Below are 10946 nucleotides of genomic sequence, written 5' to 3'. Positions count from 1 at the left end.
TGTGCTAAAATTATAAAGCACTTTAATGTCTGTATAGCACTTTCTACTCCTCAGGAGACACTTCATTTATACTCTTTGATCCACCATCTTGGATGTAAACTGTTCTGGAGCAGGCTGTACATAACAGATAGACTTAACATCCAGGTCTCAGGAGTGACATCACCGCTGCCTTAAACCTGGATGAGACCTCTATGTTTTAAAAAGAAGTCTGATTGTGTAGAAGTCTATAGAAAAAAACAGCACTCAGCTCATTTTCCTGAGACTTTTTAAATACAGCATGATGTTAATTATGTGCATTATGGTCTCCATTAGAATCCAGAATGACAATAAAGGAGATCATGCTTCAGGGTGGGCCTACCTTGTGATTGATAAGTAACTGCCAGATGGGCGTGAATTGTCTCTACGTTCTCAGTGAGCTCCACTCTTCCCTCTTCACATCTGTTTCACAGCAGGATTTCAGTAAGCAATATGTGACATCATAGTAGCTACTTTTATTTTTATCATCTATGCCAAATATGCAGCAAAATACCTTTTTGATGGGAAAAACCTGGAATTAAACTAATTCTAAGCCTCATTGTACAAGCCTCTAATGTTTGTATTATACAGTACCATTGTTTTAGGGGGAAAATAACGTTAGCGGCAGTAGAAGATTTTAATCATGCTGCTTCATTCTCGTGTTTTCAGCTGTGCCCAGTACTGCTTAATATTTCATTTGATCTATTCTGTATAGATAACTTAATCAACTTGTAGTGCTCTGAAAAGTCCGCAGTGGAAATAAAACAATCCCCACTGTGCGTGACAATGTGCATTACTTTCTGCAACAATCCACAGCTCTGTTCCTAAAGATTTCCTCACATCTAAACTGTGGATTGAAGCAGCAGGTGAGGTTGTTTTTTCTATGACCATAAAAAGAAAAATAATTTCCACAGACATATACTGGTCCTAACGTAGCGGGATATATGAAATGTGTCCTTACGGTCTCTGATGTAGCGATTCTTCTCACTACATGAATCTTCCATTAAGTTAACCCGGTACAAAACAGCCTAAAGGGGATGCAATTCACAGTTCAACCAACAGAAAAACAGTGTGAAAAAAAGCTCAGGGTCTTTACCTTTTTAACTTCGTTTTACTCAATTTACATGTTTGCTTTAGAGAAGTGATTTTATTTTCATTTCCAATATTGCTCAGCTCTGCTGGCCTCTTTTAACCTTCCTAACCTCACACATTAAGCTCAGACTTTGTGATGTCTTTTGTCATCCCCGTGCCATGTTTTGTCGAGTAATGTTGATTGCGTGCGTTTGTCGTTGTAGTGCAGCACTTTGTGAAATTTGCTTTTGAAGCTACCTGTAAAAATACAGGATCACATTCATAAGTGGCTGTGCTCTGTTACCTTCTGGAATGTATTCTGTGCGTGTTTGAGCACACCGATGCCTTCAGAAGAGGATTAATACTGTATATAAATTCTGTGGTTATGCATAAAGCCATTACTCATGCATTTTAATGCATACATTTCTTGCTGAACTATTTTATACTTTGACTTGACACCCTACGTGTTCTGCCGTGTTAAAAAACAGAGCTTAAAGGAAAGGTTAGATTGTCTGAGTGAAACATTGGTCTAATGCAGGCTAAATTTGTACAAATATGAGTATTTATACATGCAGCAAAATCAGTTATAGAAAATATATTCTTGTACCTTCTATTTGGGAAGGTTAGTTTGTTAAAGAAGAAAAATGTTGTTTGATGTATGTTCAGTACAGAGCGATATAATGTTTGAATGCCTTTGCTATTCTTCAGCATGTGATAGTAATTCTGAATAAGTTAAACACACACATGAAATACTTGTGAAGACACGTGAAGATAAAACAAGTGTAGGTGCAGACAATAAAGCTACTGGTGTTTTGGCTTATTGTTACACTGTCACATCGTACTGAGATACTTGAATAGAGCAGGGCTCTATCGACTGTTATAACAGAACACCTGTGCTTTTCTTGCAGTGACAAGTTGAATTGCCCACCTCAATCTATTGATTTAACAACAGGTGTGTTAAAGGGCTGCTTATAGCAAGACTGGTGTTCTTAATCTGACACCCGTTTTCCATGTTAGAGAGTCGTACGTTCAGTCGTCAGAACAATTGAGCATTTTACACTAAAATATGGTTTCTACAGCATTTGGATGCAATTTTTAAATTGCTGCAGCATTTGTTTAACTTTTTTGTTAAATTTTTGTGTTTTTAAAACTGTGTTGAAGTGCTGTAATCTCTGTGGGTCTGGACACTGATGTTATACACTGTACATTCCTTGCATAACAGAGTAATTTAAAAGGTGACATTGTCTCAAATCAAATGCCAAAATTTGCAGTGTGCTTTTCCAGCATTACCCAGCACTCAAAGTGCTTTAGACTACAAGCCACATTTTGGTCATACAGCACTTAAATACAGTTATAGCACTTCATCTACCTCAGTAACCACAACATTTTATGCACAGTAGTAATGCTCAGCTCTCCTTAGTGAAAACAGGATACCACAAATAAAATAGAGTGCAGTCTTGACCCACCCCTCATTATTTTGCTAATGGGGGTGGTTGCTTATTGAAACATGCAAACGTACAAAGAAATATATTATGTAAGTTAAAAACTAAATCTATACAGTTCTAACAAGCTTGAAAGTCAATTCTTGGTATCACCACCTTTATTCTTCAGCACACTTCACTTATTCAAGCTTGCCTTTAACCTCTTCAAGTAGTCTTCAGGAGTAGTTGAAAGTCCAAGGGCATTCAAAGCTGCTCTTTGGATGTCGGCTGTCTTTTGTTCCATTCTCTGTCAAGATGATCCCACACTGCTTCCATAGTTTTGAGGTCAGGGCTCTGATTTTCATACATATATGACAATTTGAATCAAAAGTTTCACATTTGGATTCAGTCCATATAATTCGTTACCAGTGATTTTCTGTCAATTTCTTGTATAACTTTGAATGCTTCTGCCTTTTCTCCCAGTTTCCATTCCTTCAAAAGTTTGACAGCTACTCTTCCACTGAGACCATTCCTGCTGAGGCTTCTGCAAACAGGCTTTTTTTCATGGTGTTTGAGGCCAAGACTTAAGATACTGCTCAGGTGTAGATATTTTTGGGGATCTGCCACTTCTTTTGTTAGCACCTTATCCAATTTCCTCAAGAGTTTCAACCTCCTAAGACCTGAACTCTTCCACGGCATGCATTTTAAATTTCTCTTTGATATTTGGGCATATTGGGACCCGATGAATGTAAAAACAAAGAATTACCAGATTTTATTTTATTTTTTTACCTTATTTTTGTTTTTAGGAAAACTAAGAGCCACATATGAGGATATTCATTTAAAATTTTGATAGAACAGTAGCAGCATAATGTCCTTGTAAGTGGATATCAGGCCCTTGTAGAGGAAAATTGAGTACTTTTTTTTTTTTTTAGCAGCATAGTGCTTTTTTCCAATTATTTTTTTAAAAGTCAGGTCAAGGCTCAAAAAGCCCAAAGGCGCTATAAGGGTGGCAGCTCACAACAGTTTTTGTTTGTTACATGTTACAACAGAACATAGCTGTCAAACAAAACCCAAACAGTCCTGACCCGCGACAATATGAAACAGGGAAATACCACCGTGTAATCCATTTATTTAAACAATGTAACTGTATTCTAAATACCACCTTTTTAAACGGTAACTGTAACAGAATACAGTTACTGATATTTTGTATTTTAAATACGTAACGGCGGTACATGTATTCCGTTACTCCCCAACACTGGATAGGAGTGACAGAACCTTCTTACTATTACCACCAACTACGGTGTTGGATCAGACCACAGACGGCAAATAAGGTTTGTTTTAGCAGCTATGACAAAAATGACCGTACATCAGTTGAAATGTGAATGTGCTGACTTATTTGTGTAAATGCACCTACGTCATCAACATAGCAAGCATACTGTGGAAATACAGAATCTGAAACACATTGCCAGTGAAAGCAAATGGTGTTATACGGGATTCACATCATCTTCACGCTTACCAGTCTGTTCAGTGACTCACTGTCATTATGTAAGTAACGTAAAAAAAATAACAAAATACTGGAATGGTAATGAAATACAAGTATTACATAAAATCCATCCACAAATGTGAAGTGAAGTATAATACTTCCCAAGTTTCTACAAGTTACTGCTTCAAAGTCTTCTTTTGAGCCCGGAGCAAGAAACACCTCAGATACTCTGATCAGAAAATCTTAGGCTACGTTCACACTGCAGGCGAAAGCGCATCAAATCCGATTTTTTGACCCTATGCGACCCATATCCGATCATGCTATGACAGTGTGAACGGCGCAAATCCGATATTTTCAAATCCGATCTGGGTCACTTTCGTATGTGGTACTGAATCCGATACATATCCGATGTTTTAGAAAGCGACTGCTGTTTGAACGGTCAAGTCGCATTAAATCCGCCTTTTACGTCACCGACACAAGACAGAAGCCAATTATCAGCGCCCGATAAGACATCGCGAACGCTTCCTGGCCATCCAGTGTAGATGTCAGTGAAACTGTTGGGAAGACAACGTAAACATTTTATTTGTACTGTATAATCTGCAGATTCTGACAGAAATCTACAGCTATCCTTTGAAGCACCGCTCCTCTCTTAAACGGCAATAAGGATCATTATTAGGTTATTTACATTATTATGTAAATAACAAAATAACTTAAAGCAAAAATTGGGAAACGTGAAGACCGAAGCCTTTATATTAAGGGCCATCAGTCAAACAATACTGTTGCTCTGGGTCTAAACAGAGCGCGTTGTGTGTGACATCTTCTTTTGCGCATGCGGGCCGCTTTGAGCGTTCACACTAGAGAGCGTTTGCTGTCGCATTTTATTTGTAGTGTGAACGAGCAGACAAAAAAATCGGATTTGATCAAAAAATCGGAATTGAGCATTAAGACCTGCAGTGTGAACGTAGCCTTAGAGACTTGCTGGTGACACAGAGCTGCGCTAATTCTCTAATCTAGACTAGAGATGGCACGATACCACTTTTTTATGTCCGATACCGATATCATAAATTTGGATATCTGCCGATACCGATATGAATCCGATATAGTGTGTTTTAATCAATAAAACTGTTTTTTTAAAAATATCTTGCTGCATTTTGTATAAGTTCATACTCAAGTTTAAAACAACAACTACACTAAAGCTATTCTGTTATACCTGTATGCAAAAAAAAAATATTTATAGTTCAGCAATACTGATCAATCTAATAAACTTAAACCTACACCATCCTCCCTATTCTGGTATTTGAAAGAGTACTTAGCGTAAATATTAAGCAACCTAACTAATAGGGTTCCAACTCCCAGCAACAACAAAAATAAATAAATAAAAAATAGGGAACCACCCCTCACGCTCCACCTCATGATGCTTAATCAACGTAATCAACCTTAATTTGATGCAGTGTGAAAAAAAAATGCACAGAAATCAATTCTTTTTCAAGAAATATTAAATAGATTCAACATCTTTCTTCAACAAAATTGCAGACTGTACAGATGGTACCTTCCCAAAGGAAAAAGTACTATAGCTTACTAGGGTATATATATTAGACTTAATAGTCACTATATACAGTAATTGACTTCTATTCATTTTACATCAAATTAAAACTTTGGGTGTCAGATAATTATTTATTAAAAGCTAGACATTTTAAATGAGAATAAGAAAGAAAAGTATGTCTTTGTGCCCCCTTTTCCCTGTTAATGCCCTATCGGCCCCCCTGGCTAAACTTTGCTAGATCCGCCCCTGCACAGTTACCAGCCGTCAGCTACGTAGAAAAAGATCCTCGAGTAGAAAGTAATAATAAATAAATTCTAACAACAGCTGATCAAGCTTAAACGTGCTGCTGTTGTTTAGCCGCTGGTTTCCTCTTTCTGGTGCAAAGTGGGCCAAAAACAAACCAGAGAGATGGACTCGCGACAGAAAAGCCGATCAGCTGATCATTAAGCAGTTTCATGATTGAAGTAGCAGCAAGAAGAGGCAGTCGCTCCATATATCGCTTGTTAAGCTTAACGCAGGAATGCTTTACAAACATTCAGAGATGGACTTACACACTTGCTTTACTTCTCTCGGGGATAACTTTGTCGGAGATGAAATGCCAGGTTGCTAGCGAAGCTCCAAATGCTATCCAGACCACGACAGGTCCCGCATGCCACAGCCGCTCTATCACGTGATGCCTACTGCTCTGACGTGCTAACGTTCTGAGGTGAGTTACGGCGTGTTGCAAGTTTTGTGAGGTGCTTTCGTGATATTTAATGGATCGATTACATTTTTTATTTTTCTCCGATATCCGATCCAGTAATTTAGGTCAGTATCAGACCGATACCGATACGTAATATCGGATCGGTCCATCTCTAATCTAGACAGGTGCCTGGCCTGTCAGAACACAGAAAGTGAGGAAGAATCTCGAAATGCTCGCTAATTGGTACCCAGCCTAAAGCCAAGTGAAAGGGAGTTATAGTAAAGTGATCTACATAAAATAAAAGCACAGTAATTATCTAACTTGTCTGTCTGAGCCGTCAAGAAGTCCCAAATTATAGCAACAAGTATACTCCAGTAGCAATGGTGTGGCATTGTTATCTCTATCAATTTATTCATGTAATCCATTTAATTTGATAACCTGTCTGTATCTCTTCCCCTTTTCTTAAAAACACTTCCTTCACAAAGCAATAATACTGCAAGTCCTTGCTTACACAGTGCATTGAAGAGGAGGACTCAAATTGTTTGTTGAAATCAAATTTCAAGTTTCTTCTGTAGCAGATAAAAGGTAAGTGTTTTGTTTTGGGGTTTTTTGTTAAATTGCATCCAATTCTCATAATGTCTTGTAGCTGTGGACGAAACTATGTAAAATCAGTTTTCTGTAGACCTCTTTGCCACTGAAAATTTGACAGCCAGCACCATCTAGCCAAATTGTTTGCAGTGATTCTGCCACTCTTGACAGAGAACATAGATACATCCTCTCACCGGGGTGTCTCCCTCATGGACTTTGATTCTTTTGAGACATAAATCCAGCTTTTTCAGTCATCCCCAGGCTGTGTCAAACACCACTTTGTGGCCATTTGAATTCCAAGCTTCACTGTTGGCGGTTTGTAAATAGGTGCTTGGAGAGTTTTGGTCTGCTGTGAGTTTTTTGATTGCAGTGATTCATGACTTGAAAATGTGTTGGGTAGCTGAGCTGCTTGGAGTGGTTTTATTAATGGGATCTAATCAAACAGGGAGAAGCAGGATAGGCAGATGGCTGGCTGGCTGGATGGCTGACATGAGCATATTTGGGATCCTAAGCCAGAATCCTCATTTTACAATGACCACAAAATATCTGCACATTGCCTGCAAAGTACTGCAAACTGATTCAAATGTGATGGGAAATGACTACAAAGAGACATGTAGATAGATTGCCTACAGAGACACACAAAATAACCAATGCCATTCAAAAAGATGAATTAATTTCAACAAGGAAACAGAAATATATGACTGAAGAAAAGATGCAAGAATAGAAGCAAAGAGAACTGACTGCCTTAGATTGAGCCAGTATCCCAAAAAGACAATAGTAACAATCTGTACTGACCTAAACAAATATAAATAGGTTACATGGTGGATAATGCTTCTAACATTGGAAATTAGATCATTATGTTTCTGCAGCCTCACAAGTAAAAATTTAAACCCAAGTATTAAAATTTAAACATCTATGAGCCTGACAAAGCAAAGCTCGATGAATTCTTTGACATCTGGTAATACATTCTGTCTCTGGTTTAACTCATTAAAGATTAATCTGTTATGATGGAATTACTTTTCCACCTTCACATTTCTTAACATGTGTATCTTTTTTAAAACAATTTTAATCTTTTTAAAATGAATTATAAGGTTGTGAGATCTCTTTCTCTTTTATGAGAAATAAAACATTTCAGAAAGACTTCGTTTCCTTTTCTCTGTGAACACTAGATGTCCCCATGAGTCTTTAATAAAAATGAAACTCAGCCCAAGCTCTTGGTGTTTCTCTCGGCCTGTGAAAAAGCACTGTTTGGGGGATCATAAATACATATTTTTTCTATCAAGACCATGTAATATAGATGCAAATTAAGAGATTACACAGAGATTATGCAAAGAAGCAAGTGTACAGACAGTGCTAATGGAGAGTAAAAGACAAAGCAACTTGGCTAAATGCAGGGCAGTCTGTAGCATCACTGCGGCCTGCAGACAAAGCATGAGCTCAGAAAACAAAACCCTGTGCATTGTAGACCAGGTGATCCAAACGGGGAGGATTAGATAGTGAAGCTTGAGGGGTGTAATGGCTCAGATCTCCCAGCAACTCACCCTAAAGTGGATTATGAAGCTGATATTGGTGTCAGAAGTTTACTGGAGGGTGAGAGATGGAAGGAAAAGCAGGTCCAGGGTAATCTGTTGGTAGACAGACAAAGAGACATCTGCTACTGATGCTGGATAAAAGTACAGCTTGCCTCGAGTAAGATCAGCATGGAGAAGCAATAAAGTGATAGTGTGATACTGTTAGCGACTGGTGAGGGGGAGAGCTGGAAGAGAGCTTTCACACCAAGGTGAAGCTGTGATTAGAGAGAGATTGGAGTTAAAATCCCAGGGAATCTCCTGTGTCTGTCCAGGTGCTTATTGAAGTCTTACTTTTATGGGTGTGAGGGAAACAATCAAAATGGAGTTGGGGAGAATCAGGAAGGGGATTGATACATCTGTGCCAGGGACTTTGGGCTTAAAGATGGAGGAAATACGCTTGGAAGGAAAGCGTAGTGTAAAATCACCAGCAGCTGCTTCTTCTTGTCCAAAGTAGTTATGATTTTTTAAATCACAAAAATCCCATCACCATCTATTATTCTGCTTATCTGAATCTTCTGATTAACTTAGAAAGCAGAAAAAAAAGCAGACTTAAACTTTCAAAAGTTTTCCAAGGCAGAAATGCAGATTTTTTTTATCCACTGTCTGCTGGTTGATGAAGCTCATTTAATTTGAAATAATCACGTTAAGAAAAGACTTCTCTAATTGAAGTTTGCACGCTGATAATTTCAAAATGTATTAGCAAAGTGACTGCACACACCAGTAGTCATGGGGGCACTGAGATGTAAACAACAAATAAATGCTTATTTTCTAAATGCTTATAGGAGATAGAATTGAAAAAAAGGAAATATGATGATAAAGGCGACATTTTCAGAGGTATAGTTCAGTCATGCAGAGAAAAGTCTTTTGCGAGAGTAACAAATGTCACCATTTTTCTACATCCTATTTCCATTCATCTCAGATTCATTTTGGAAAGCTAATGTTTGCATGTGTTGTCTTTTCATTTAGCATTTAAAATTTCAGCATGCAAGAAAGGATAGAAATAAAGGTGTCTGTGTTGATGGGGACGCCACACAACGCAACCGGAAAGTAAACACTGATATGAGTTTTATCATACAAAAGATAAAAGACGCATCTCGCAAAGGTTTCCTGGCTGATAAATATAAGTTTTATATTTATTTCTCTTCAGAGTCAGAAACAGTAAAAAGATGAAAACCTAGCTTTTGGTTGATGTTTGACATTTATGGTCAGATATCACAAGAAATCATCTTTGATGACTCAGATGTGCCGTGTGCTGCAGATTCAGACTTCTTTTCAAGATGCAACCTTAATGTTCATTAAAACGTTAAAATCCAGCTATCACTAGTTTAATTGTACAGTTGAGTGTCATGTATGTAAACCAACACACACACAAAGTACAGTAGAAAGAAAATAAATGACATAAAAAGAAAAAAGTCATACTTGGAGACAAATCTCCCTCTATCATTGTGTTTCCCCTGAGCTCAAGAGTTTTTGGTAGTTTTTAGCAAATGTTCAAGGTTAAAATAATTAAGCTAATTAAGCTCCACTCTTATTTTAAAATATCAAACTTAACAACAGATATGTTCATATGAATATCTTTGTCTCTGTAGCTAATAAAACACTGAACAGGAACTGGATTTTAATATAACTCATTCATTTAATTAAAGCTTAAAGTTGGCGTTATTGCCACTTTGACTGAAAGACAGGTTCTAACACTGGTAGCTGTAGCTACTACTTACCTACCTGCTTGGCTTCAACGTAAATTCAAGTTGAACAGGGAACTGCACTCACATTGATTTTGTAGCATTGCTGGCGCCTTTTGGAACACTTAATGCTAAATAGTCTTCATGCGCAGCCAAGTGTGCTAGCAGACCATTTAAGAAGTCTGTCTTGTTGCTATGCTAATTAGCACTAATCAGCGCATTGGTCTATGTGATGCACTCTGCCAATCAAGTATTTTAGCTTGATTTAACAGCTCTGGACAATAACCAAAAAGGTGTGGCATCACTGTAGCTCAGTCCATCTTTCAGATACAGTCTATGCATTTTACTAGCAATGCATAGGATTTGCACTTCACTTTGCCTACAATGAGTGAAGGTTTTTGCAACCACAGCATACCTTGCTTGTAGACATCTAAAACCCACTTTGCATAGGAGGTATGGGTTGAATACTTCTCCCAAATCACAGTTTCACTTTCACGACACTTCACTTTGCTTCACATGACTAGTGTTAAGCTAAATGAGCAACAGAAAAAACAGTCTTGCACACTGCCCCCTGGTGGAAGGGGCAGTGGTTTGCAAGGGTCTGCATAGGACAAGTTCACAACCACAAACTCCCATGCTGGTCCCTGGAGGACAAAAGTCACTAGCTGGATGGATAATTCCCTTAATGCTGGAGACTGTATAATATCTCTGTAATTTGTTTGCTAGATGTATAAATCAAGGGTTTTATCTTCACATACGTAGGCTGATTATATGTCATTATGTGACATATAGAGAGGTTAGTTTGATACAAGAGGATGCTGTGGACAGGGTAAAATGACTTTACTGTGGCAGCCTACAATTGGAGCAGTAGAAAAGAGATGTAGCTGCAT

At 38.0% G+C, this 10946-nt stretch overlaps 1 long non-coding RNA gene across 1 annotated transcript; it reads right to left on the bottom strand.

Moving 5' to 3' along the window:
- Window positions 1-417: 417 nt before the first annotated feature.
- On the bottom strand, window positions 418-10562 carry LOC309689679. Its single transcript, XR_014271499.1, has 3 exons — window positions 10472-10562; window positions 8345-8428; window positions 418-438 (listed from the first exon to the last, which is right to left on the bottom strand). It is a non-coding gene; the product is annotated as an uncharacterized lncRNA (long non-coding RNA).
- Window positions 10563-10946: the final 384 nt, after the last annotated feature.

The sequence above is a fragment of the Aulonocara stuartgranti genome (assembly GCF_965226115.1).
Source record: "Aulonocara stuartgranti genome assembly, chromosome: 2".
NCBI lineage: Eukaryota > Metazoa > Chordata > Actinopteri > Cichliformes > Cichlidae > Aulonocara > Aulonocara stuartgranti.
Note: the sequence above shows the minus strand (reverse complement) of the source record. Positions and strands in the feature narration are given on the sequence as shown.